Here is a 24,959-nt window from a genome sequence, read left to right as displayed (position 1 = left end):
AGTTTTCTGGTGACATCTTTAGGATTTTCTATGTATGGTATCATGTCATCTGCAAACAGTGACAGTTTTACTTCTTCTTTTCCAATTTGGATTCCTTTTATTTCTTTTTCTTCTCTGATTGCCATGGCTAGGACTTCCAAAACTATGTTGAATAAGAATGGTGAGAGTGGACATCCTTGTCTTGTTCCTGATATTAGTGGAAATACTTTCAGTTTTCACCATTGAGTATGATGCTTGCTGAGCATTTGTCGTATATGCCCTTTATTATGTTGAGGTAGGTTCCCTCTATGCCCATTTTCTGGAGAGTCTTTATCATAAATGGGTGTTGAATTTTTTCAAAAGCTTTTTCTGCATCTATTGAGATGATCATATGGTTTTTATTCCTTAATTTGTTAATGTGGTGTATCACATTGATTGATTTGCATATATTGAAGAATCTTGCATCCCTGGGATAAATCTCACTTGATCATGTGTGTATGATCCTTTTAATGTGCTGTTGGATTCTGTTTGCTAGTAATTTGTTCAGGATTTTTACATCTATTCATCAGTGATATTGGTCTATAATTTTCTTTTTTTGTGATATCTTTTTCTGGTTTTGGTATCAGGGTGATGGTGGCGTTGTAGAATAAATTTGGGAGTGTTTCTCTCTCTGCAATTTTTGGAAGAGCTTGAGAAGGACTGGTGTTAGCTCCTCTTTAAATGTTTGATAGAATTCACCTGTGAAGCCATCTGGTCCTGGGCTTTTGTTGGTTGGGAGACTTTTAATTACAGTTTCAATTTCATTACTTGTGATAGGTCTGTTTATATTTTCTAATTCTTCCTTGCTCAACCTTGGAAAATTGTACCTTTCCAAGAATTTGTCCATTTTTTCGTGGTTGTCCATTTTATTGGCATATAGTTGCTTGTAGTAATCTCTTATGATCCTTTGTATTTCTGCAGTGTCAGTTGTTACTTATCCTTTTTCATTTCTAGTTCTGTTGATTTGAGTCTTCTCGCTTTTTCTCTTTATTAGTCTGGCTAATCGTTTATCAAATTTGGTTATCTTCTCAAAGAACCAGCTTTTAGTTTTATTGATCTTTGCTATTGTTTTCTTCATTTCCCTCTGATCTGATCTTTATGATTTCTTTCCTTCTACTGACTTTGGGTTTTCTTTGTTCTTCTTTCTCTAGTTGTTTTAAGTGTAGGGTTAGATTGTTTATTTGCAATTTTTCTTGTTTCTTGAGGTGAGATTGAATTGCTATAAACTTCCCTCTTAGAACTGCTTTTGCTGCACCCCATAGGTTTTGGGTCATCGTGTTTTTGTTGTCATTTGTTTCTATGTATTTTTTATTTATTCTTTGATTTCTTCAGTGTTCTCTTGGTTGTTTAGTAGTGCATTGTTTAACCTCCATGTATTTGTGATTTTTACAGTTTTTTTTCCTATAATTGATTTCCAATCTCATAATGTTGTGGTCAAAAAAGATGCTTGATATGATTTCAATTTTCTTAACATTTCTGAGGATTGATTTGTGACCCAAGATGCAATCTATCCTGGAGAATGTTCCATGTGCACTTGAGAAGAAAGTGTATTCTCTCACTTTGGGGTGGAATGTTCTATAAATAGCAATTAAATCTATCTGGTCTATTTTGTCATTTAAAGCTTGTGTTTCCTTATTTATTTTCCGTTTGGATGATCTGTCCATTGGTGTAAGTGGGGTGTTAAAGTCCCCTACTATTATTGTTTTGCCATCGCTTTCTCCTTTCATGGTTGTTAGCATTTGGCTTATGTATTGAGCTGCTCCTATGTTGGGTGCATAAATATTTACAATTGTTATATCTTATTCTTGGATTGATCCTTTGAACATTATGTAGGGTCCCTCCTTATCTCTTGTAATAGTTTTATTTTAAAGTCTATTTTATCTGATACAAGTATTGCAACTCCAACTTTCTTTTGATTTCCATTTGTATGGAATATCTTTTTCCATCCCATCACTTTCAGTCTGTATGTGTCACTAGGTCTGAAGTGGGTCTCTTGTAGACAGCATATATATGGGTCATTTTTTTGTATCCATACAGCGAGCCTGTGTCTTTTGGTTGGAGCATTTAATCCATTCACATTTAAGGTAATTATCCATATGTATGTTCCTATTACCATTTTCTTAACTGTTTTGGGGGTTTTTTTGTGGGTCTTTTTCTTCTCTTGTGTTTCCTGCCTAGAGATGTTTCTTTAGCATTTGTTGTAGAGCTGGTTTGGTGCTGAATTCTCTTAGATTTTGCTTGTCTGTAAAGCTTTTGATTTCTCCATCGAATCTAATGAGATCCTTGCTGGGTAGAGTAATCTTGGTTGTAGGTTTTTGTTCTGCATCACATTAAGTATATCCTGACCCTTCCTTCTGGCCTGCAGAGTTTCTGCTGAAAAATCAGCTGATAACCTTATGGGGATTCCTTTGTATGTTATTTTTTGTTTTTCCCTTGCTGCTTTTAATATTTTTTCTTTGAATTTAATATTTGTTAGTCTGATTAATATGTGTCTTTGTGTGTTTTTCCTAGGGTTTATCCTATATGGGACTCTCTGTGCTTCCAGACTTGGGTGACTATTTCCTTTCCCATGTTAGGGAAGATTTCAACTACAATCTCTTCAAGTATTTTCTCAGACCCTTTCTTTTTCTCTTCTTTTTCTGGGACCCTTATAATTCGAATGTTGGTGCATTTAGTGTTGTCCCAGAGGTCTCTGAGATAGTCTTCAATTCTTTTCGTGCTTTTTCTTTATTCTGCTCCTTGGCAGAATAAATGTTCCACCATTTTGTCTTCCAGCTCACTTATGCATTCTTCTGCTCAGTTATTCTGTTTGATTCCTTCTAGTGTATTTTTCATTTCAGTTATTGTGTTGTTCATCTCTGTTTGTTTGTTATTTAGTTCTTCTAGATCTTTGTTAAACACTTCATGTATTTTCCCATTCCATACCTCCATTCTATTGCTGAGATTATGTATCATCTCTACTATCATTACTCTGAATTCTTTTTCAGGTAGATTGCCTATTTCCTCTTCATTTATTTGGTCTTGTAGGTTTTTACCTTGCTCCTTCATCTGTGACATTTTTTTTTTTTTTTAATGATAGGGATTGTGTTCCTGTCTAACTGGTTGTTTGGTCTGAGGCTTCCAACACTGGAGTTTGTAGGCTGTTGGGTAGAGCTGGGTCTTGGTGCTGAGATGAGGACCTCCGTGAGACCTCACTCTGATGAATATTCCCTGGGGTCTGAGGTTCTGTGTTAGTCCAGTGGTTTGGACTTGGAGATCCCACTGCAGGAGTTTTGGTCCAATCCCCAGCTCATGAACAAAGATCCTGCAAGCTGCGTGGGGTGGCAAAAAAAAGAAAAAGAAAAAGAAAAAAGAGAACAATAACAAAGTAAATAATAAAATTAGACTAGGAAACTAACAGATATGTTAGAAAGACTATAAAAATAAAAATATAGATGAATCAACAACCAGAAGGTACATCAGTACCACAATAATAAAAAAGAGGAGGAGGGAAAAGAAAAAAAAGTGGGGAGAAAGGTCTTGGCTGTGGAGGGCGGGACCTAAGCAAGGGCAAGTTTTGGGTGGTAGATGGGGCCTATGCTTAGGACCCACAGGGCTGGAAAAGGCCCTGGGGGACTGTGGGGGGTGGGGCTTAAGCTCAAGGAACAGAAGGAGCCCAGGCATGTTCCCCACCCTTGGTCTCAGAGGGTGGGGAACCTCACCTGGGAGCCCAGCAGGCTTCCTGGGCTCGAGTGAGTTGGGCAAATGCCCTCCTTTCCTCTCCTGCTCCTCCAGTCCTGGAGGGCCCCTCCTGCTTGCCTCTCCTGATCTCCCAGGCCTCCCTCCTATTCCCCCAGGACCAATGCAGCTACAGGGTGAGGGGAACTTGGAGGGCAGGGAACTGGTCTGGGAGCTCAGCAGGCTCCCCAGGCCTGAGTGAGCGGGGCAAATGCCCTCTGCTTCTCTCCCACTCCTCCCAGAGGACCCCTCCTGCCTGTCTCTCCTGATCTCCCTGGCCTTAGGGGCACCGATCCTGTCTGACCTCCACTTCTTCTCCCCCCTCAGTCATCCGACATCCTACTGGTTCACTTGGGGGTTCCTCCCATCTCCTTGGGCATCAGGGTCCCCCACCAGCGGCCAGCAGGTGTCCTAGTTGTGGGGAGATGCTAACTCAGTGTCTTCCCACACTGCCATCTTGACTCTGCCCCCCTTTCTCTTGTGGGTGAAGTTTCTAGTAAAAGGAGATGGCCCTTGAATCTGATTCTAATCCCAAAGCTCTTCCACTACAGCAGACTGTTTCCACACATGACAGAAGTACATAAGGATCTCTTAGAAAATTGTCAGAAATAGCATTGAACATGTCCCTTGAAGAACCCGGAAAGTAACTCCATCAGTAAAATGGCATCCATCTGGGCACAGATCGAGAGTGCTATGTGCATGAAGAATGCCTCATGTATTCAATGGGGCTCTGGCCACTAAGTGAAGCCAAAGTGTATGTAAGATTCAATTTAAACAACTAGAAGTAATCATTACAGTCCTTAAAGGCAACTAGAATGGAGATTTTTCATTAGCAGGATCTTGATTTTAGGAAGACTTGTCTGACTTTTCAGGCTATCTTGTCTCTACTGTTAAAATTAATATTAGAAGGAACTGCTGGCTCAAACACCCAAACATCACACATCTAATATGGACCAATAGGGATGAAGTATTCCCAGCCACATCTGGCTATTGAGCTGGTTAGGAAAACAGCTGGTAACCAGATATTTGCCATCTGTTGTTGGAATGGAACATCTAATGAATGATTGTTCTATGGTAAAATAACCCATAATCTACTGTCCTTGAAATTCATAGAGAGCTCAAGGTTGGAAAAGAACTCATCAAGCAACTAACCAAGCTATTTTGATATTTGTGTACACAGATTTTAAATGGAAATGCATAAACAGAATAAGATAACAATAAATGCAATAAAAGAAATGTCCCCTTTTTTTTCTTTTCTTTTTTTTTTATTATTGAGGTATAGTTGACTTACAATATTATACAGGTTTCAGGTACACAACATAGTGATTCATAATTTTTAAAGGTTATACTCCATTTATAGTTTTTATAAAACATTGGCTATACTCCCTGTGTTGTATGATATATCCTTGTAGCTTACTCATTTTATACATAGTAGTTTGTACCTCTTTATCCCCTACATCCACCTTGCCTCTCCTCCCTCCCCCCTCCCCATTGGTAACTACTAGTTTGAACAAGAACCAGATTTATGTATAATGTGTTTACCATGTACTACTATATATTGTGCTAGGCTCGACATACATTATTTTGCTTAATTCTCATGATAACTCTATGAGGTAGAAGCTGTACAATTTGATTATTTGCTTCATCTGCTACATTGCCTTTAAGAGTTTATGTCCAGATTAGTAACGTAAATCAACCTGTGTGCTTTGACGAGAATTCAAGGCAGGCCTCTCAATCAAAGAGCAACCATTAAGTGTAACAATTTACAAATCTTATGGGTGTTCTCTTCTACTTTTGATTGATTAAATTCTGCTCATAGTTCTTTTTCTGATTAGTTACAAGTCTCTTTGCCTGAGTAATTGTGTCATAATGTCTTACAGTTGTATAGTAAAGGAAATGTCCCCTTTAACTCAAAGGATGGATATCATGTTTTCAGAGCCTAAGGCACAAGATCTACATCTCAGAAGGGGTATTAAGACTATAGAAAGCATATTTTCAAACAAAAATTCTATGTCCTTCGTTTAAAACAGCCACACTCCACCTGCCTTTGTTGACTGTTGAATTTTTCTCCTATAAATATATCCATGGCTCATTGTTCTCCTATGTTATCCTCTTACCTATCAACTAAACATTTTCCATCTCTTCTAACTTTTCATCACTCTTGGAGATTTTTAAGTGTCGAAGCCTCTGCAACAGTTACTCTTAATCTGAATTTTGTCTACCTGCTTTGGAATAACATTTGTTTCATCCAATTCTTGTGCCTTGAACTCTTTCTGTTTATTCACTTACTCCTGAAATTACCCTTGTGCTATTTAGAAATTTAGTACCTTTCATCCTTCAAATCATCCTTCCATCTCACTTCTTCCTCTGGCATTCATGGGTAACCAACAAGGTCCTACATACATGAGTGCCTTCTCTGGAAAGTACTTCTAGCCCCTGACAAAGGGACACATACAATGGATGTTGCTATTTTTGAAACACATTCAGATTGGAAAATCCATCCATAAGACAGGGAAAGCTACATGGATGTAAGCAGATGTAAGAATAAAGTCCAAACTGGGGGGAAATTGAACACAATTGAAAAAATCCACAGTTCTGAACTTTCAGGAGCTCACTGAGTTGTACAGGTCTCAGTCTGAGTGTGCTGATGGGAAACAGTGTGACTCATCTGTGCAGAAAGACACATCCCACTTTCAGTGATGGTGCTTGGTCACTGGGCTCATTGCACATCATGACAGATGTGGGGGAAGAGACAGGGAGTAGTGTGTGAATTGAAAGAGCTTGTTTTGCCCATTCTCTGTATCAGTCCTTTCTCACAGCACAGGGTGGCAAACAATGGGGTAGGTGGCCAAGTTTTCCTAACAGAGAAGAAAAATCTGACTTTGCTACTCATTTAATTCTCCCTGCTTCACTATTCCCTATAGTGAATTGTTTCTGCTGAATCCACCATTAAAATGTTAACCACAACCACTACAGCTGTCAAGCTAACATTTTCTACACTATGAAATCCTCGTGAAAGCCTTTGACTTACGAGTATTTAGCATTTGCCTGAGTGAACAACATAAATCTCAGCCCCAAAGATAATCTCTCAGAATGTCATCAGAAAAGATGATGGGAGGGTTACGATGAAAATGCTGCATCAAAGGGAGGTTTCACAAGAAAAGAGAAAATATTCAGATACCTCTTCATGCAATGAGGGTAAAAAAATAATTTAAATTATTAAATTTGATTTAAATTTAGTCATCAGATAATCAAGAGGAATACCCACATCATTTACAAAAGAAATTTATGAAAAGCACTTTCTTAATTATTTCCAGTCATATATGCCAGTGTTCACCTGGCATATAAACCATGTCTCATTTATGGCTGTGGGTACTACTGTGTGCCTTTCACATCTCTCACTCTTTCATTGCCATAGTAACCAATGTGCTTTAATGACAGGAGCACAGGAGGACTAAAATAAAGTACTAAAAGTAAAAGGGATAAAGTATTATTAGGTTGAATGAATATCAAACTAAAAATATGTTTATTTGAAGAGCTATTGATTTTATTACTACAGATTTAAAACAATGTGCCAAACTCATTTTTTAGCTGCCTATCAATAATGACAATATTGAGTCAGATGTTACTTGTATTTTTTCTTGAGGCTCCAACTTTCCAAATTAATAATTGTTTTTATTTATTTTCTCAAATGAAACAATGACAAACCAGTACTACATCCTTCATTTGGTCCCCATTTATTTTCCACACACAGACTGAAAATGAAGTCAAACATAATTCTAACATGGTTATACAATCAGATTTATCTGTCTGGCAGAGCTAGAGTTTGGGGGCAATTTTTGAATGAGCGTATAAAATGGAAGTAAAAATAGTTTCCGCAGGGTAATAGCAGAGGAGGTGTCAAAGGAGTCAAAGATGGGCTGCCTGAAGGGGAATAACGTAAGGAAAAATATAAAAGGAGGAAAGGATGATGGAAAAGGAGGGCATGATGGAGAGAGGGCCCCAGGTGCTTTTTATCATGTTGACCTCAGCCAGCTCAGTCACCCACTGAGGACCTGTGCACGGCAAGCACTTTACAAGATGCTCCCAGGAGGCTCAGAAGGTAGCAAGGCAGCCTACAGATACCCTGAATGTCATACATATGATTCCATGATGAAATCAGGCAGATCTACAAGTTTTGTTAACATCAAACACTGTACTTAAGGGATTGCTAGACATGTGACTTGCCAGAGTGGTTCCATTTCCACTTTTTCATTCCAGAGTTGATGCCAAAGGTCTCAGTTTTGAAATGATAAAGAAGGAACCAAGGAATAGCCAACCTAATTCCCCGTTCCTCCTGCCATCATCACCAGAGTTTCTAAATATGTAACGGTAGCAACTATTATTTACTGAACATGAAGGTATGCCAGGAACAAGGCCAAGTTTTCCTAAGCATTGATTTATTTTATCTTCAGAATGACCACATTCTAGATGTGCCTGACAAATTCCACAGAGTGTCATTTAATGTTCTTTTCTCCTTTATTTTTCCTGTAAATTCTAAGTTATGTCTAGAGATGTGATACTTCTGGATTAAACATTTTGGAAAAAGTACTACACAGATGCCCTGAGGTACTTCCTATGTCATTAAATCAGGAAGTGCACAATCTCAGGGTTCCCACCATAGGAAATGCTGACTTTGATCATTCGGTTAAGGTGGTGACTGCTTTATCCCTCAACATTAACACTACATTTTCCTGTTTGGAATCTGAAAAAATTCAGAGGGGTGATACTTTGTCACCATTAGATACCCTGTTCCCCCAGATCTTTCACATAACAATTTTAGCATTCATTGATAATTCTTGCCAGAACTAGTCATTACAGTTGGATTTGCAAAATGGTTATTTTCACATTCTATTATTCTTTTTGCATTTATTAGGTAACATTCTTTTAAAAAGAAGAGATTTCCTTTTTTTCTCTTTCTTTTTTTTGGAATATCTTTTCTGAATTCATTAATTTGTATTTATTTAGTTGTTATGGCTGTGCTATTATCTCAATGGATAAGCTATATTTATATCTATCTATCTATCTACACAATGGAATATTATTCAGCCTTAAAAAGGAAGGAAATTCTGACACATGCTACAACATGGATGAACCTTGAGCACATTATGCCAGGTGAAGTAAGCCAGTCACAAAAGAACAAATACTGTACAATTCCACTTATATGAGGTACCTCAAGCAGTCACAATCCTAGAGGCAGAAAGTAGAACAGTGGCTGCAGGAGCAGGGGGGAGTAAGAAATGGGGAGTTTTTATCTAATGGGTACAGAGTTTTAGTTTGGGAAGATGAAAGAGTTCTGGAAATGGACGGCAGTGATGGGTGCACAACAGTGTGAATGTCCTAAATGCCACTGAACTGTACACTTTAAGATGGTTAAGATGGTAAGTTTTATGTTATGTATATTTTACCATAATTTTAAAAAAATACGAAACAAATAAAATCTATCTGAAAATATAGTAGCATGAAACAACCATTTATTGTGCTCACTGGTTCTGTGGGTCAGGAATTTGAACAAAGCATCTGAACAGAGGGATGGCTCATCTCATTCGAAGGTTTGGGTAATCACTCACATGTCTGATTGTTGATCATGGCTCTTGGCTGGGGACCTCAGCTCCTCTCAGCAAGATCCTCTCCATGTGGTCTCTCTGCACCGGCTAGTTTTGGTTTCCTCCTAGGATGGTGTTGAGGTAGGAGGTAGATGGGACCCTGGGCTGAGCAGCTGGAGTTTGTCAAGTGGAGTAAATTGAAACTTTGTTTTCCCTGACACTCCAAGGACAAAGTTAATGGCAGGATCTGAGATCTGCTGGAGTAAAGAGATTAAACGACCATATCTATTACTCCTGAGATCAAGGAAACCTCCCCGACTGCAGATGTGAAGGAAGGCTCCTCGGGGAGTCAAAAAGGTAGGGGGCATCATCTCATAATATATGTGGTCATACTCCTTTGAGCCTCTGTGCTGGAATCCATCTTGGCAAAAAGATGTGCACACGTATTGGGAGGGTTCTAGGGCAGGTCAGATATGGAAAAAGAAGCGAGATAATTGGTTAGAGGAGAAACAAGACCCAGAAGAACTGCCTCATATAAGTGATTTAAATCACGTCTCTGGCTCATTCCTCATTCAGGACGGCCGCCCTTCTCTCTGGGTGAGTATTTCTGCCTTGCTTCTGTCTTAAATAAATAAATTGTTTCTCTGTGTGCCCTCCCAAGTTATGCTGTGTCTCTAATGATAAACTTTGTACCTGTTTTTGCAGTTTTTTCCCCCTTAGAACATTCTTGTTACAATAGGGGCAAGGGCCAGGGCTACTTTGCTTCTAGCTTTTAGCCGCTAGTGGTCTAGCAGCTAAGACTCCTGGTTTTCATCCAGGCTACTCAGGTTCAACTACTGGGCAGGGAAATAAGATCCTGCTTCAAGCCACCACTCACTGCTGTCCCACCAAGAACAGCGTCAAACACAAGCATTAAGAGAGAGAGAGAGGCAGGCATACACTTTATCCTTTTTATAACCTAGCCTCAGAAGCCACATAGACTGCTATGTTTGCATTCTCTGTAGGTTGGAGTAGTCACAAATACAGATCTACATTCAAGGAAGAGTCACAGACCCTCCAACTCAGTAGAAGGACTTTCAGTCACATTGTAATAAGAACCTAGAGCATATGGGAACACTCACAGGCACACACATGCATGCACACACACGCATAGCTGTCATGAAAAATACAGCTATGAAAAATATTTGCCAGCCATAAGGTGTGACTGTCAATTACATTAATTATTTCTTTTGTTGTTCCAATTGACCCAGAAGCTGCAGTGAGTCCCTTCAAACCTGTGCCCACATTCTTCTGATATCGCTCTGGGAATCTTTGGGTTCTACCTTGATTTCCAGCTCAACACAATATATCAGACTCATTTTACACAATATATCAGACTCATTTTATTCTTTTTCTGGCCCAACTGTGACTCAGCATTTCTCAAAGGAGGCCTAGTTCTTTTATATGGGAAATCTATATACTGCCAATGTTCATTGTTACTAGGGTGTCACTGCTTCTAAGCCTTTTCAATGGACAGAGCTAGAAATTTTTTTTAAAACATGAATTCATACTGTATTTCCAATTAAAATTTAATATCACAAAGTTTTTCCTTACTTCCTTTGTTTTATTTTAAATCTTACATTAAAATGTTAGTTCCTAATAATGTTAAAATATTTATTTGCTTTATCCAATGATATTCATTTAAAATTTAAATTACAACACCACTACTATTATTAACAATAAAACTGCTGAGTGAGCTTTAAAATTTATTTTTAGTTCTCATTGCCTTTAGAATATAACCTGATAAATATATTTAACCAGAGGACTCTATTAAGGATTATTTAACACAATATTTTCTGAACATAATATTTTCTCTACAACTTTATGTTATTAATTTGATATAAATTTGGATTTATTTGTTACCGTTTGTGCTCAATATTAGGGCTTATTTTTTCTGTCTGATTTAAGTTATTGGAGATTTTATATATGTATGGATGAAGGTATATATGTAAATACACACACACATAGTTCAAAAGTCAAATTATTTAGAAGATTTCTCAGAGATGTCTTCCTCCCAACTCTAACCCTTTTACTCCATTGCCTACCACACCCTATAGCTATGTTCTTTTGTTTCTCCCTATTTTCTTTTTCTTGTGAAATAATAAGTCCTCACGCTTTACTGTTTTACACTTCACCTTGACCTGGAAGAATGTACTGAGAAGGCAGCATCACAAAATGGAAGGTCCTGGCCCTGAGTCACACTGTGGAGAAGCCCCTGGGCAGCACTGGGCTTTGCACAAACTTAGCATTCAACTTGTGTTGTGCTCTGTTAAGAGATCTCAGAGTTTGTTACTGCAGTGTAGCCCATCTTATCTTGACCTCTTTTCAATTCCCACTGCTATTGATGTTACATTACAAGAGCATTCATCATACAGTGCTTAGCACATCCTCTGCTCCAACCCACTCACTCACATAGTTCATGACTTCTTTTACCCCTTCATTATCCATTTCCTTATAAGGAAGCACTAAAAATCACAATTAAAATTTTGAATTATCATACCAATTAACCCAAGTATTTACTGGAGTCTTCTTATGTAATCAGTGAAATGTATATTGCTTATACTCTCATTCACTGTATGTAATAAATTCCTTATGTGGATTTGAACATGTGAAAGGCAAACTTTTTAGTTCTTTATAATGATCCACTAGCATCTCGGAAGAGCTGCTCTTGAAAATATGATTTGCTGATTTATTCAGAGCAAGTTAAGCCTACTTAAGAGTATTGACCAAGGTTGGATGTATGCAAGCTTGAAGACTGTTGCTCCCACAGTGCTAAATTGCTCTGCAGGAAGTAGGGATAGAATTTGAAAAGGGCAATATGGAAAGGAAGAGTTAGGGGACTTATGGGTTGAGCACTGAAGCAACAAAGAAAGGCTGAGTAGATATAGCCACCAGGTCACAGAAACAAAGAGTCCTGGGGAGGAAGAACATCTACTGAAGATGCCCTCACGTGAAATGCTTGATGCAATGTAAACTGCTTCTCTATCTCCCCAACACATTCTTCACTAATTTTTGTCTTTCAACAATGCTTTCACACAAAGGGAGTTTTGTTTTGGAAAAGTCCAATGAACAGACCTAGGGGACAACTGACCTCTGGGTTATAAGCCTAACAGAGTTTACAATATCTATTCAAGGAAAAAAAAACTCTTATAGGTTATTGCAAGTTATTGAGTATAGTTCCCTGTGCTATACAGTAAGTCTTTGTTGGTTATCTATTTTATATATAGTAATGTGTATATTTTAAAGAATCTAAAAAAGAATATATGTGTGTGTGTGTATATATAACTGAATCACTTTGCTGTACACCTGAAACTAAGACAACATTGTAAATCAACTATATTTCAATAAAAATGTTTTTTAAAAGACAAAAAATAATGACTCGAAAAGAAGTCCAAAAGAGAACCTGTTAAATATTCATGCAGTTTTTTAAAAGTCGGGGAATTATAGATACTTTTTATTCTTTTTGTCTTATTTTCCTAAACTCTCTTTAATGAGCATGAGTTTTAATAAAACCAGTTGATTTTTAAAAAGCTGTTAATTAATTAAGGAAACCTGAAAGAACACCAAATCATCAGCCTGCCATGGGGCGCACACTTGTCTAGGTGGCCCTGCCACCTGCCCTATCCAGACACCACTGGAATCTCTTTGGTAGAGAACAACTTCCAAATACAGTAGACATCTTTTAGTTCTTACTTTTATTAGCTCTTGATGACATGTAATACTGTAGCTCACACCTTCCATTTGAAATAGTCTTTTCTCCCAGCTTGCTTAAATTTCCTTTATTCATCCCAGTTCCATGCAAGAAAACAGAAATTCTAGGTATTTCTGAAGAAAGAAGCTTTTAATCCAGGGAATTCATCGTTTACCTAAAATCACTGGATGAACCAGAAGAGTAGAAGTCAGGGGGCTTCCACCGGGATGCAGAGTTGAGGAACATCACCAAAACAATGATGTAGGTGAGGTGCAGGGTGGTGTAGCTGTCACACCTGTGTTGCCACACCTGTGCCCTCCCTGCCTGTCTCTTAGCACTCACAGAGCTGGTGACCACACACCGGACCACTGAGCTCAGCCCCCATAGCTGCCCCCAACATTCAGGGCCTCACTGCTTGTTTGCCAGCAGAGCCAGCAGGAGGAATATGGCCTCTGCCTCCCTGTAGCCATCCATGTCCTGCGTCAGTGCATCTAACTAGCAAAAACTAATTGTCATCTGAAACCCTAGTGGCCTGTGCATCTGGGAAATGTTTGGCTTTGTTTTTACTTTTACCCTTTCAACTTCTGACTCTGGAAGGAGGGTGAAGTGGAGGTAGAGGATGTTAGCGCGCTGCATCTACCCAACTCCTGTTCATAGATGTTCTCATGGTTCCTCCAGCCTTGGTTCCTCACAGGCACCTGGGTCTGCATCTCTTGAACCACATACTCATCGGGAGGATCTTTTTCCCTTCTTGTTTTCAACTTCTATCTGTTTGCTAATGAATCTCAGGCCAGCATTGCCAGCCCAGGTCTCTCCCCTGAATGTGTCACTTGAAATCCCTACTAGGATGTCTCACAAACTGCTTCGGCTCAATGTGTCAAGAACTTAACAGATCACACACCTTCACCAACACACTTGTTCACTTTCATGACCAATTTCTCCCACTTCACCCATCTCTTGGCTGATATCCCTTGGGTGTCATCTTAACTGTCCCCAAACTGGCAAATCTGAGCAGGTGGTGCTTTTGTATTCTCTGAGGTGTCTCTATCATCTGGGATCTTGAAACTCATGGAGAGCAGGAACAGTCCTATATTTGACCCACAAGAAACATCTCCTCCAATGAGTCTGCTGATGACTCCAAGTTCTGCTCCAAATGAACATCTGCCACTAGGCATTCCCGCATCCATTCAGTGGGATTTTGTCTCCCTGTCTTTTAGTTCCTCCACACTTTGCCCTACCTCCCCTGGAAGATCACTGTGCTCTACCCTCATACCTTCCTTTGGATTGAAAGACAGTCATGGACAGGCGGTTTCTGACAAATCCCAATGTTTCATGGAGTAAAAAGTCTTAAAATACCCTAAAAGGCAAGAAAACTGCTGACAATCAAAGAACAAAAGATGTATTGATAAACACAAAACTCCTACAGCTTCCTTAAAACTACGCTAATCCATGGAATGCCACAGGAGACATTCCTCTGTACCTACTGATGTGCAGAGGAAACACTAGTCTCACTTCTGAAATCGATTTCACCATTTTCCAGTTCAGGTCATTTCAATGGAATTACCAAAGGATTACTGCATAGCATTGGAACTTTCCATTCAATTAAATCTGTACTAAGAGTCAAAGAAACATGAAAAGAAAATTTTTGCTATATTTATGTTTATTGCAAAGAGATAAGTTTGGGATTAGTGAAAAAAGAAGATTAGTTAAATGCAAGAACCAGCAGTTTCTACTGCAAACTCAACATAGTCCTGTCAGTGAGGTTGGCTTTCATTTCTTCCTTACAGCCTTCAAACCAGGGAAGGATATGATTTCTTCATTTTACAGGTAAAGAAAATGGGGCTTTCAGAGGCTAGGTGACTTGTTCAAAATTAACAGTCAGTAAATTGAAGAGTCTAGATTCTAACCCAGGTCTGTCTCATTCTTCACCATTCTGCTGTACTTTAAGAACAGACCTGTAATTAGCATAGAATTAAAAGAATGGGGAAATTCTGTGGGGGAGTTCCTCTAATGAGTAGGTAAGAGTGATTTGTAATAACATATCAAAGGACTGTAAGTAAATTAGTGCTTCCCTCTGCAGAGGGGGCTTTGAAAATGAGTTGAGTTAGGTTGGGTCTCAGTGCTCAGCCTTCCTGCGAGCAGCATCCGAGCAACCTATAATTCCACACCTTGCTCTCTGAGTCATCATTCCACTTTTGTGAAGGTGAAGATTGATTAGATTTGACTATGTGCATTTCATCAAACCAGAAGAATAAAAAACATCAAGCACCACCATTTTTTATAGTATCAATTTAATTAATTTGGGGTGGTGAAGCTTTGTGACATTAGAGTCCCAGCTTCCACCGAGCTCCATCAGGGTGGGAGGAGGCCCCCTGACAGGTCTGTTCACACAGATGGGTGTCCTCACTGCATCCTGGCATAGGAGGAGGTCCCTGGTAAGGCAGTAGGTCTCCTGCATTGGAACCCAGTCCCCACAACTCAGAAAGTTACTTATCCCGTCCCCATGGCAATTTTTAAATCTGACAAGCAGGAATGATAGAGTCCCTACTTCTTGGGGAACACGAAAGTTGTTAATACTTGCACATAGAATAGTCTTTATAAATTCTACCTACTGCTATTATAGTCAGTAATCCTATACAGGTTGTCAAAAAAAAATTAATCAGTCGATCTAGGAAAGATTGGAAAGTTTTATTCGAGCCAAATTTGAGGATTATAACCCAAGAAGAGCGTCTCAGAAAGTTCTGAGAACTGTTCCGCCATTAGAAGTCAAGACACGGTTTATATAAGTTTTTTGAGACAGAGGGCTGTACATCAAATGACATATTTTTGACAGTTTATGTAATCCAGATTTAAGCACCATAATGGTGGGTCATGTGACCCTTTACAAGATCAAGAAGGAATGTTGTCTTTTAAAAAGTTGTCTTATTGATGCTGGGAGAATGTTGCTGTTTATGGCTGAGCAGGTATTCCTGCTGATGGGAAAGGTCTGGTCCATGCATAATGCTGATACACAATGTACAGTTAAGGGAGAGGGGAGGCCAAAGGGCAGAGAAGAATTTTTATGTTTAATTTTTTTGTCTTGTCATAAATATGAATTTTATTTCACAAAGTTTACAATAGATGTTTTGAATTTGAAGATTGCTATGGACCACATGTTTGTGTTCCCCCCAAATTCATATGTTGAAATCCTAATACCCAAGATGATGGTATTTAGATCACGAAGGTGGAACCCTCATGATGGGATTAATGCCCTTATAAGAAAAGACAGAAAGAAAGTGTGCTTCCTCTCTCTTTCTGCCATGTGGGACACAGTGAGAAGATGGCCGTCTGCACATCAGGAAGTGAGCCCTCGCCCAACAACAGAACCACTACACCTTGATCTTGAGCTTCCCAGCCTCCAAAACTGGGAGAAATAAATATTTTCTGTTTAAGCCACCCAGTCTGTGACACTTTGTTGTAGCTGCCAAACTGACTAATACAGGGATGAAGGGCAGGAAGGCAGGGAGGGAGGGGAATGGAAGGACTAGGCATCTAAAAGTCAGTTTTTTTCTGGGAAGATTTTAATTTCACTTGGAAAACTCTACTCTGTAGACCTCGAATGGTTGACTCTGCTGGGTCTCCCAAAAGAACCCTTCTTTTTCCAGGACATGATCAGGGCAACTCGGGTTTCCCAAGGCCATGCCAAGGGGTAGCTCTTTACAATGAGGTCAACCCAGCAGCCACTGGAGAAATCTTGATAACGAATTAGTGCTGACCTCTAACGAGTTTCTAAGACCGCTCACATCACCCCTGGAACATTCTCAAGCATCACACTGGCACCACAGCTGTGTAATCTGGGTAACAATAACATTAAGAAAAAAACAACATCCTGGGGATGATGCCAGTGATCAGGGCACTGTAATTGCTATAATTAAAAGCAAATCAAACACTGCAGCAAAAGTAGGTCAGCCATCCACTCGGTATAATCTTGATGAGAGTGGAAACCAACATTTTTTTTAACCGAAGGTAAACATGTTTCTATAACACGCACAAAGAATTGGTTGGGACTCTGCATGGGTGTGTCTCAGTGTGCTGCTGGATATTAAAAGATAAGCTCATCAGTGCAGCCATACCTCAGACAATTTCTGGAATCCTGAATCCCAGAGCATAGTGTATCTTTCATTCCAGTTGTCACTCGACGCTGTCTTTAAGTAAAAACACATTGATCCAAAGACAAGCTCACTCTTTCTTTGTACGGGGACAATTCCTTTTAAATTCAGAGCAGAAAAAAGAGTTTACCTTTTTTCTCTAATTGCTTCATCTGCAGAAATGTCGTACCCTTGAGAACCTTATGTTTTCTCATATCTCTTCTGCAGTAAAGGGTATATGACAGATGGTGATGGAAATCTTGGCAGTGCACATACAAGGTTTATATACAGCAAGTCAATCATGGAAACTGAAGCTGGGACCACCAGTGGAATCTGGGGAAATATGACCTTATTTTAGGTCAACCTTCTGTGACTTCTCTGTCAGGTGGATGGTTTGTGCAACGGTTAGATGTGGGGTCTGTAAACAGACAGAGGGCGTTAGAATCCCGGCTCCATCCCTCTCTACCTAACTGAAGTTGGCTAAGTTCTTTACTCCCCGAAGTCTTGATTTCCTTCTCTATAAAATAAATGCAATAATAATATATTAAATGAGATAATACACACAAAGCCTTTGGTATGTTGCTGTCATCCAATAAATGGAAACAATTCCAGTGATTTACTCATGTTTCCTAGGGGTGTTATATTTCTCTACTTGTAATTTTTTCCTACTTGTGCAAGTCCAACCCAGTGTGGGTTTCAGGAACAGGAAAAGCCATTCTGCTTGAGATAAGGAAAAAAAATTCTTTACCAGCACCACTGACATGAGGTACTGAGGAAATGAAAACCAAAGTGGAATCGTTGCCTTACCAGCAAACAGCTCACATGGCAACGGCACCCATGCACCTCCCAGAGGTTCAGACACAACTAAGTGACCAGAAACGACCAATTCGACCTCTCTGCTTGCTTGTTTTGTGAAGATGTTTTTGCTGTAAAGTGAGTTCCTTCTGGAGGAGTAAGTTACTCTTTAGTGAGTGTCGAATGCCACCTTTCCATTTTTGTGAAGCTTCTTGCTGTTGATTTTTTTATTTTTTAACACCTTTATTGGGGTATAATTGCTTTACAATGGTGTGTTAGTTACTGCTTTATAACAAAGCGAATCAGCTATATGTACACATATATCCCCATATCCCCTCCATCTTGCGTCTCCCCCCTACCCTCCTTATCCCACCCCTCTATGTGTTCACAAAGCACTGAGCTGATCTCCTAGTGCTATGCGGCTGCTTCCCACAAGCCATCTATTTTAAATTTGGTAGTGCATATATGTCAATGTCACTCTCTCACTTCGTCCCAGCTTATGCTTCCCCCTCCCTGTGTCCTCAAGTCCATTCTCTATGTCTGTGTCTTTATTCCTGTCTTGCCACTAGGTTCTTCAGAACAATTTTTTTTTTTAGATTCCATATATATGTGTTAGCATACTGTTTTTGTTTTTCTCTTTCTGACTTACTTCACTCTGTATGACACACTCTAGGTCCATCCACCTCACTAAAAATAACTCAATTTCGTTTCTTTTTATGGCTGAGTAATATTCCATTGTATATATGTGCCACATCTTCTTTAACCATTCATCTGTTGATAGACACTTAGGTTGCTTGCATGTCCTGGCTATTGTAGATAGAGCTACAATGAACATTGTGGTACAAGACTCTTTTTGAATTATGGTTTTCTCAGGGTATATGCCCAGTAGTGGGATTGCTGGGTCATATAGTAGTTCTATATTTAGTTTTTTAAGGAACCTGCATACTGTTCTCCATAGTGGCTGTATCAATTTGCATTCCCACCAACAGTGTAGAAGTGTTCCCTTTTCTCCACACCCTCCCCAGTATTTATTGTTTGTAGATTTTTTGATGATGGCCATCCTGACTGGTGTGAGGTGATACCTCATTGTAGTTTTGATTTGCATTTCTCTAATGATTAGTGATGTTGAGCCTCCTTTCATGTTTTTGTTGGCAATCTGTATATCTTCTTTGGAGAAATGTCTGTTTAAGTCTTCCACCTGTTTTTTGATTGGGTTCTTTGTTTTTTTGATATTGAGCTGCATGAGCTGCTTGTAAGTTTTGGAGATTAATCCTTTGTCAGTTGCTTCATTTGCAAATATTTTCTCCCATTCTGAGGGTTGTCTTTTCATCTTGTTTATGGTTTCCTTTGCTGTGCAAAAGCTTTTCAGTTTAATTAGGTCCCATTGGTTTATTTTTTTCTTATTTCCATTTCTCTAGGAAGTGGGTCAAAAAGGTTCTGTGATTTATGTCATAGAGTGTTCTGCTTATCTTTTCCTCTAAGAGTTTTATAGTGTCTGGCCTTACATTGAGGTCTTTAACCCATTTTGAGTTTATTTTTGTGTATGGTGTTAGGAAGTGTTCTAATTTCATTCTTTTACATGTAGCTGTCCAGTTTTCGCAGCACCACTTATTGAAGAGGCTGTCTTTTCTCCATTGTATATTCTTGCCTCCTTTATCAAAAATACGGTGACCATATGTGTGTGGGTTTACCTCTGGGTTTTCTATCCTGTTCCATTGATCTATATTTCTGTTTTTTGTGCCAGTACCATATCATCTTGATTACTGTAGCTTTGTAGTATAGTCTGAAGTCCGGGAGCCTGATTCCTCCAGCTCTCTTTTTCTTTCTCAAGATTGCTTTGACCTAAATGTCCATCATCAGATGAATGGATAAAGAAGATGTGGCACATACATACAATGGAATATTACTCAGCCATAAAAAGAAATGAAATGGAGTTATTTGCAGTGAGGTGGATGGAGTTAGAGTCTGTCATACAGAGTGAAGTAAGTCAGAAAGAGAAAAACAAATACAGTATGCTAACACATATATATGGACTCTAAGGGGGAAAAAAAAGGTCATGAAGAACCTAGTGGCAAGACAGGAGTAAAGACACAGACCTACTAGAGAATGGATCTGAAGATATGGGGAGGATATGGGTAGAGGGAAGGGTAAGATGTGACAAAGTGAGAGAGTGGCATGGACATATATACACTACCAAACGTAAAATAGATAGCTAGTGGGAAGCAACCGCATAGCACAGGGAGATCAGCTCTGTGCTCTGTGACCATCTAGAGGTGTGGGATAGGGAGGGTGGGAAAGAGGGAGATGCAAGAGGGAAGAGATATGGGAAAATATGTATATGTATAACTGATTCACTTTGTTATAAAGCAGAAACTAACACACCATTGTAAAGCAATTATACTCCAATAAAGATGTTAAAAAAAAAAAAAAGATTGCTTTGGCTATTCGGGGTCTTTTGTGTTTCCATACAGATTGTGAAATTTTTTGTTCTAGTTCTGTGAAAAATGCCATTGGTAGTTTGATAGGGATTGCATTGAATCTGTAGATTGCTTAAGGTAGTATAGTCACTTTCACTATGTTGATTCTTCCAATCCAAGAACAAGGTATATCTCTCCATCTGTTTGTATCATCTTTAATTTCTTTCATCAGTGTCTTATAGTTTTCTGCATACAGGTCTTTTGTCTCCTTAGGTAGGTTTATTCCTAGGTATTTTATTCTTTTTTTACAATGCTAAATGGGAGTGCTTCCTTAATTTCTCTTTCAGATTTTTCATCATTAGTGTATAGGAATGGAAGAGATTTCTGTGCATTAATTTTGTATCCTGCTACTTTACCAAATTCATTGCTTAGTCCTAGTAGTTTTCTGGTAGCATCATTTGGATTCTCTATGTATAATATCATGTCACCTGCAAACAGTGACAGCTTTACTTCTTTTCCGATTTGGATTCCTTTTATTTCTTTTTTTTTCTCTGATTGCTGTGGCTAAAACTTCCAAAACTATGTTGAATAATAGTGGTGAGAGTGGACAATCTTGTCTTGTTCCTGATCTTAGAGGGAATGGTTTCAGGTTTTCACCATTGAGAACGATGTTGGCTGTGGGTTTGTCATATATGGCCTTTATTACGTTGAGGTAAGTTCCCTCTATGCCTACTTTCTGGAGGGTTTTTATCATAAATGGGTGTTAAATTTTGTCGAAAGCTTTTTCTGCATCTATTGAGGTGATCATGTGGTGTTTATTCTTCAACTTTTTAATATGGTTTATCACATTGATTGATTTGTGTATATTGAAGAACCCTTGCATTCCTGGGATAAACTCCACTTGATCATGGTATATGATCCTTTTAATGTGCTTTTGGATTTTGTTTGCTAATATTTTGTTCAGGTTTTTTGCATCTATGTTCATCAGTGATATTGGCCTGTAGTTTTCCTTCTTTGTGACATCTTTGTCTGGTTTTGGTATCAGGGTGATGGTGACCTCATAGAATGAGTTTGGGAGTGTTCCTCCCTCTGCTATATTTTGGAAGAGTTTGAGAACGATAGGTGTTAGCTCTTCTATAAATGTTTGATAGAATTCGCCTGTGAAGCCATCTGGTCCTGGGCTTTTGTTTGTTGGAAGATTTTTAATCACAGTCTCAATTTCAGTGCTTGTGATTGGTCTGTTTATATTTTCTATTTCTTCCCAGTTCAGTCTCGGAAGCTTGTACTTTTCTAAGAATTTGTCCATTTCTTCCAGATTGCCCATTTTATTGGCATATAGGTGCTTGTAGTAATCTCTCATGTTCCTCTGTATTTCTGCAGTGTCAGTTGTTACTTCTCCTTTTTCATTTCTAATTCTATTAATCTGAGTCTTCTCCCTTTTTTTCTTGATGAATCTGGCTAATGGTTTATCAATTTTATTTTTCTTCTCAAACAACCAGATTTTAGTTTTATTGATCTTTGCTATTGTTTCCTTCATTTCTTTTTCATTTATTTCTGATCTGATCTTTATGATTTCTTTCCTTCTGCTAACCTTAGGGATTTTTGCCCTTCTTTCTCTAATTGCTTTAGGTGTAATGTTAGGTTGTTAATTTGAGATGTTTCTTGTTTCTTGAGGTAGGATTGTATTGCTATAAACTTCCCTCTTAGAACTGCTTTTGCTGCATCCCATAGGTTTTGGGTCATCGTGTTTTCATTGTCATTTGTTTCTAGGTATTTTTTGATTTCCTCTTTGATTTCTTCAGTGATCTTTTGATTATTTAGTAGTTTATAGTTTAGCTTGCATGTGTTTGTATTTTTTAGAGATTTTTTCCTGTAATTGATAACTAGTCTCATAGTGTTGTGGTCGGAAAAGATACTTGATACAATTTCAATCTTCTTAAGTTTACCAAGGCTTGATTTGTGACCCACGATATGATCTATCCTAGAGAATGTTCCATGAGCACTTGAGAGGAAAGTGTATTCTGTGGTTTTTGGGTTGAATGTCCTATAAATATCAATTAAGTACATCTTGTTTAATGTATCATATAAAGTGCCTTTGATTTTCTAGCTCACCCCAGTAATTTACAACAAAGGGAGCCTCAGTTCCTTGGTAACTGCCTGAAGAGGGGAGTGGGTGAGAGTGAGTGTGAGGGACAGATTCTCCAAAGTCTCCTGGAACTCAACTGGTGATAAGGGGGGGGGGAACAAACCACCAGAAGCATGTTAAAATATCCACAAGCAGGTAATTTTACATGTAGATGGGCATCTCTGGTGCTTCACTGAACCCTTATCTGCAAAGTTCTGACTGCATACTTCCAGTTTTGGGATGTGCTAAATCTAGAGGTCCCGGGAGGAAGGGCCACATCCCCAGTCAGTACCTCCAGTGCCATCTGGCTGAATGGTTGGTAGGTGTGACCTTGGCAGGGATGAAGGGCCAGGTACTGCTCCTCAACAGACCCATGTTTAAGACTCTTTCTTGGATTTTCTCTTGAATATAATACTTGACTATTAAAAAGACATTCTTCTTACAGACAACACTGTAGGGTTTTCAAGTTTTACTCTAAGCCTTATCTACTAACATCAAACAATAATTTGAGGAAATAATTTCCAGAGTTTGTGTTTATTTAGGCACTGTTTCTTACTACGGGAACCTCAGGGCCAAATCTGTATTCTCACTTTTTATTTCAGGATTGTCTCAGGCTAGGCTCCCCAGAAGTGGACCCTGTTAATGGGTTCATATGCCAATGATTTATTAAGGAATTTCTTGCACAGGAAACCTGTAAGGATGTGGGGGAAACAGGGAATGGGAAAGAAATGTGCAAGTTCAGACAAAGCCTGGCCCCAGCCTGATCCCACAGGGAGCACTGGAGCAGCGTGAGTGGCACCTCAGACTTTTCTCCACCTGAGGCAAGAGAACTGGGCTGTCATGTGTCCCTGCACTATGGGTGGTTGGCTGTCCCCTGGGGGAAGTAAATTCCCAACACCCCCAGGTCTCTTCACTTGAGGGTGAAGAGCCTCCAGGAACCCTCTGGTCTTGTCTGAGGAACTGCAGGTGCCAATTCTAGAAGCAGACAGAGATCGGGGAAGAAGGGTGCACTGGAACTAGAGCTGCCAGATGACCGTGTGCAATTACAAGACAAAGATTCCGTGGGACTTACATGTTCTGAAAAATTATTTGTTACTGATCCAGGAGTCAAATCCAACTGCCTCCTTTATCATACCTGGCACCCCTAAGGGAGAGTTGAGGGGGCTGACTGGGTGTGCTTGTTACTTGAAAACCGGGTTCGCCTCTTGGTGGGTGTCCAGCCAATAAACACGACTGAGCCAAAGATCGGAAGAAGGAACAATTTATTACTTGCATCTAGTAAGGAGAACACCAGGATCTTTCCCAAATCAGGGTCTCCCCAACAGCAAAATTGGGGAAGTTTAAGCTAAGGGTACATGCATATTCATGAAGGGGGATTGCGCAGAGAATTCAACATAGAATTGGGGCAAAGGTCAACAGAGTCCAAGCTTTAGTTGACTGAAGGCAGGAGGGTCAACATAATCATTCTGTCCTCCACCTGAGTGGGGGCCTCAGTTCCTGCAGAACTCAAAGATATATTATTATGTATATCTCTTGAGGAGCTAGGACTCTACTTTATCACTGCACTGTTGTTTGACTGCCTTTTCTCTGTTCCTGCATTCCTCTGTTCCCTTAAAATCACTAGTTACTGAGACCTGTTCTAGGGCAAGCATTGCAGCCAGGCTTAGATCACAAAATGGCTTAGGTCAAAATGGCTTCCCTTATGTCAAGAAAACCATGCCTTGTTCTCTTTCTCCAGGGGACCCCTAACTTATCTGCTTATACTGCACACTAGACCCCCAGAATCATGCTATCAGAGGGATCCTGCTGGTACTTCCTTCTGTACCACAGTCTTCACAAAATGTGATCCTTCTCTCTTTCAAAAATGTGTGATGAAAGGGCGCTCAACACTTCTTAAAGCAGCCTGTTTCTTTAGGAACAATTCTCCTGACTAGAAAACTTCCTTGCCACTTTCCGTAGTTCTCATGAAGAAAGGCAAGTCTAATTCATTGTCCACAGTATAGCCTTCTTGGGCATTTCTGGCTGCTATATTTTGTTCTGCTTCAGGCTAGAAACCCTGAACTCCATCTAACATTGTTACATTACTTTGCCTTTAGAAGATTCCTGGCAGCACACTAAGTGTGAGCATTTCCAAGATCCAGGGAAACAGGAACCTTCTCTACCTTGGTTGCTGATGTGTTCCAACTTGAGGAGTGAGGAGGTGCTAAGTAAACATTTTCTGGAGGTCAAAAGCGGAGCTCCCCTTAATGAATGTCCGTCTCAGCAGTCATTGTTCTTACATAAAATTTGTACTGAATTACACTGAAATGAGTAATTAAAGAAAGGGACGCATTATTACTTTCCATTGAATTGAGTGGTGTTTTGTTATAAAAGTGTTCCCCTGCCTTCCTCTCTTTGTCCCTGATATCTTTCTCTTTTGAATGCTCATATACACAGAACCACCAA

At 39.3% G+C, this 24,959-nt stretch overlaps 1 long non-coding RNA gene across 1 annotated transcript in view; it reads left to right on the top strand.

Moving 5' to 3' along the window:
• Window positions 1-20,402, top strand: part of LOC309655238 — a 299,799-nt gene extending 279,397 nt beyond the window's left edge. The window contains exon 2 of the long non-coding RNA XR_014260685.1: window positions 23-20,402. This is a non-coding gene — a long non-coding RNA (uncharacterized lncRNA). The remainder of the gene's footprint in view (window positions 1-22) is intronic.
• Window positions 20,403-24,959: the final 4,557 nt, after the last annotated feature.

This window comes from Balaenoptera physalus, assembly GCF_965194825.1.
Source record: "Balaenoptera physalus genome assembly, chromosome: 2".
Classification (NCBI taxonomy): domain Eukaryota; kingdom Metazoa; phylum Chordata; class Mammalia; order Artiodactyla; family Balaenopteridae; genus Balaenoptera; species Balaenoptera physalus.
The sequence above is the reverse complement of the archived record's forward strand: the minus strand, read 5'-3'. Positions and strand labels throughout refer to the sequence as shown.